Source organism: Siniperca chuatsi, linkage group LG17, assembly GCF_020085105.1.
Source record: "Siniperca chuatsi isolate FFG_IHB_CAS linkage group LG17, ASM2008510v1, whole genome shotgun sequence".
Taxonomy (NCBI): domain Eukaryota; kingdom Metazoa; phylum Chordata; class Actinopteri; order Centrarchiformes; family Sinipercidae; genus Siniperca; species Siniperca chuatsi.
In genome coordinates, this window is record NC_058058.1 from 27,087,777 (window position 1) to 27,092,660 (window position 4,884).

Here is a 4,884-nt window from a genome sequence, read left to right on the forward strand (position 1 = left end):
CAACTTTGCCAGGAGAGCTTCCCTAACTTCAAATAAGCAGCAATACTCCTACCACCACTAATAATAATAACAACAGGCCTAGCGTTAAATCGAATTAATTTGGAATCATGGCATTATTAGTGAAGCGTTAGACTTTCCATTTCTGTCATTAGATGCTGTCTTGCATGCAAAGAACAAATAGTTTTATGGTACAAAATTGCAGCCCAACCTACAGTCTTTTTAGTTAAAACGTTTATTTGGATGATTAGATAAGAATTAGCTAGTGTTGCCATTCTATGAACTCTTCTGTGCTCACATACTACTACTATTACTTTCCAGACTCCTGTCCCAAAAGTATTAAGTGCACATTTATGACATTAGCTTGTACTACCTAGCAAATATTATTAGCCTGTTTAGAAAGGTGGCATTAACACAATAAACACATTATATGAATTTATTCTGAAATGTATTCATATTTATTTACATTAAATGTATCTGAAATCTATCCCTCTCCCTTACAACATGTATCCTCTATCCTCTGCTGAGCCCTCTTGGCCGGCTTGGTGGTGTTTAATGTCCTGTAATCAAATATAAATACATTTCATTTGAAATGTATTGACTGAAGTAATGTGAGTGATAGAAGATTCAGTCAGCAGCGTGACAACACTAGCAAATTCTTATCTAATCCTCCAAATATAAGCTGAAGCCAGAGACGTAGTAACCCCAGTGCAATACAGTGCAGCGACCTCGTAATGACTGCTGCCTTTGTGAAACTAGTTTTTGATTGTTGTGGACGCTGTGTCAGAGTTCTGTGGCTTCATCTCTAGGGTCGTTTCTGAGGCTGGAGTTTGTGGTTATTTGATTGTAATTACATATTTAAAGTGTTTGTAATATTTTGATCTTCTATATGTGAATGAGGTGGACAGATATTAGAAACAACAGCCTAAAAGCATACTTTACAACTGAGTTAATACAAAAACACCGTGGTCTTAACAAAACAGCATGGTGTTATTACAGGGCTGCTGTGTTGCATAGCATTACAACATCCAGATGTTTCTGTTTTGGGCCCTCAGTGTACGTAAACCAACCTAGTGTTTTGTTAGTTCCCAGATTTTAAGTGCCATGTTTTGGAGCACCATTAAGTGATAGATATGTTAGCACAAAGTGTTACCACATGGTGGTGCTGCAAGCAAATATATTCTGACGCCTGACAGAGGAAGAGTTATAGCCACTGTCTGTTGAGCACCACAGGATTATTATTATATAATTGCGTGTTCCAACAATTAGAACCTCCATACTGTTTTTTAAATCACTGGTTTATCCTTTAGCTGTGTTTTTTCCCATAAGAATAAAACAATATATCATAATGTACAGATATATCTACTAGTAGAAGAAGTGGTACTGATATCAGCAGTAACAGGAAGAAGCTAGTAGTACAGATGGGGGACATATTAAGGGTTCCATTAATGGTTGATGTGAATCATATGCTGTGGCCTTCACAGTCACCAGATTTCAACCCAATTTACCACAAGTGGGGAAGACACCTGGGGGAGATTTTGGAGATTAGACAGTGCTCTCCATCGACATCCTCAAAGTATCAAATGAGGGCATGTCTTTTAGAAGAATGCTGTTCATCACCAGTAGAGTTTCACACAGTTGAAGAATCCATCAATCGGGGGGCGATGAAGGTGTTCTGGAGGTTCATGGTGGAACAACACTTCAGTGACACACTTGATGCTGGTTTTTCCTTTCATCTGTCACCAATCTGTCACCAACCCGTGGTTTTAATAGTAGTAGAATATGTAGTACTCGTTGCCTTAGGAGCAGTAATAGTATTGCGACCGTACCTCTGGTATTAGTTTGTATAGCACTTTTCATATACAAGGTAATTCATAGTGCTTTGCATTAGAGTTAAAGCTGCATTCATTGATTATTTTTGGCCACTTAAACCAACATTGACATATTCTTACCTTATAAAACTGCCCCAACTGCCAAACGTGATAGCAAAAAGTTGCCTATTAACAATGACCTGCTGAATCCAAGTCCAGTATTCACTCTCTTTTCAGCTCTGGTTTGGTCTCCTCCACCTCTCTGAGCTGCATGCTCCATTATGCTCACTATGTAGCGGGGTCATAACCGCAATTTTAGAAATACTGATGTCAAGCCCCCTCAACGCAATTGAAAATGCTTTAAATTATTTGGATTCTTCAAATAAATAGCTGCCTGCTGCTTAAAATGGAGGTTATCAGAGCAGAACCTGTGGGCCATAAAACCAAATCTGTATGTTCTAACAGGTTAAAATCCCTGTAAAGGTGAGGAGGACTGTTGAGATGGATGATCATTGAAGTGACACCTTTCGCATTACACAGTAACCCATTGTTACTATAATAAACATTGATTAGTGCAGCTTTAAGGTGTACTCAGTGCCATTCAGTCTTTCATATTTGGTAACAAACAACTTTCTGTTTTATTCTGGTTTAAAAATAATTCTGACACTTCTTTTCAAGGTCTCTGTGAAATTCCTTGATCAAATGCAAGTATAAGTTCATGTTCAAGGAGCAGCAGCTGTAGTCGTACTGGCAGCAGTGGTTTAAGTAGAAGTAATACTTTTACTCATAATAGCAGAAGCAGTATTGGAATAATCCTGGGTTTAAGGGAGAGAAGTGTCCCATGACAGTCTTCATTTTCTTTAACTCCAAAGGTTTCTGCTTGGAAATGGCCAAATTAAAACAATTGAATATTCATACACAATACTGAATCTATTTACAGCTTCAGTCCAGAAATGTTAGCAGTGACCTTATAAGTATGGGTCAAACTGTTATGTGACATACCCCTCCACCATGAATATGGAAAATGCTTTTGTGTTGCAAGACGCCTAACAACAGGAACAAACATTGTGCATATGCAACGGCTCAGCAGTTTACTTTAGAAAAGGAGACAGGAAACCGCAGGTTTCACATAGAGTTTCTTTCTACCTGGTTTCTTCCACCTCTGTAAAACTCCAGACCTCTGAACCCTCCCATCCCTCTGATCCTCCCCAGCCTCCACCGGCCTCGCCCAGACAGATAGAGAGTTCAACAGGAATCCTGCATTGCCTAATTATTCAGCCACTGTTGCATAACTCCGGTGTTTCCTTTTTTTCAACATCATCACATCACATTATCTCTAATTCATGTGGTATCAGGTCCCCCATGTGACTGAAATAATTTCTAATCCTCTGGAATGGTTTGTATTTTCATTTCCTCACTAGAAAGAGGTCAGCAGGTTCACTGCTTCTGTTTGGTTCAGATTACTTCCTCATTACAGTAAAAAAGAAAGAAAGATAGATAAAGATAGATAGATACTCCATATGGCCATGTATGTAGACAAAAGTTTGTGTACTTTTGGTCTGAGGCTGTTTTTCATAGTTTAAGCCCCTTCATTTACATTAAAGGAAATCCAGTTTGTGTTTGGGCCTTTTCCACTTCAACATGACAGTTGCCCCATGCACAAAGCCAGGTCGATAGAGAAAGGCGTGCACAGAGCCCGGAGCCTATATTTATCAAACAAAGAATTGCACTCAAGAATGTGTGCGGAGAATAAGACACATTCATCAAGCGACTTACTCCTATTTACAGCGAAGGGTAGGAGTAACCTTTAACAGCAACTCTTAACTATTCACACGATTAATCATATGTATGGTCAGAGCAGAAATAACCAATCAGAGATGAGGGTTTACCCCACATCGGCCCCATTCCTTACATTTTACTCTGTGATATGTTATTCTGCAAAAACTCATGTAATTTAAGTTTTAAAAGGTTCATTTTATTTGTGTGAGTGAGTATATACATACACACACACACACACACACACACACACACATATATATATATATATATATATATATATATATATATATATATATATATGATGAACTGAAAAGGAGGGAGTGAAACCACACAGACTACATACTCAGGTGAGGGGAGATAAGACACGGAGAGAAGAAATACAAAATAAAACAGAAAAACATGAAACATGAAATGAAAGAAAACATAAAGGTCATGACAGAACTCTTCAGTGTTATTAGGTCATCATCTGGTGTCAATGAAGCTTCCTGTGCTGTATCACAGGAAGCTGCGTCTACTGTCACAGAGTGTATGTACTGTTATGGTGTATATACTATATGTAGTACAGAGGCTAATCTAGGCTGACTGCTACCAGTAAAAATATTTTGGCTGAACAATTTTGTAGTCAGTGTGTGATATTTTTGTAATTTATCAGAATCATTATCAGAAATACTTTATTGATCCCCGAAGGGAAACTCTTTGTTACAGCAGCTCGCCTTTACGTCAGTGCACACAGGAGAAAGTAAAAAGCAAAAAATATATAATACAATACACTATAAAAACAGGTCAGAAAATAAATGAAGTACCAGGTGGGTATAAGTATAAGATAAAATAAGTGTAAGTACCAAGTGGGAATTTAAATGTCCAGAGGACTGACGGCCCCTCCCAGGCACAGATGGGATACTATAATCCCTCCTGTGTGTTCTCAGCCAGCATCCAGATGTTCTTCCAGTTGGTGGTGCATGGAATTCATATTTTTATTGAGCTCGATAACGTCCTTCACTGTCCACCAAAGGGTTCTTGGTTTACTGCCGTATTGGGAACTGATGACCTTCTGTCCACAACTCAGAGCAGCTGCCTCCACAATGGAGGCTTTGAATATGTCCCACTTGAATTCCATCTCCCCAGTCTACCCCAGGATGCAAGAAAAGTTCCTCCAGAGGTGACAGCTGACTCTGCAAACAGGAGCCTCTGTCTGTCTGTCAGCCTTGCCAGCCATCTGATCCAACGTCCAAGACATGTGGCTGCAGACCTCATGAAACAACTACAAAGTCGATCATCAAACTTAAGGTGTTCTCGT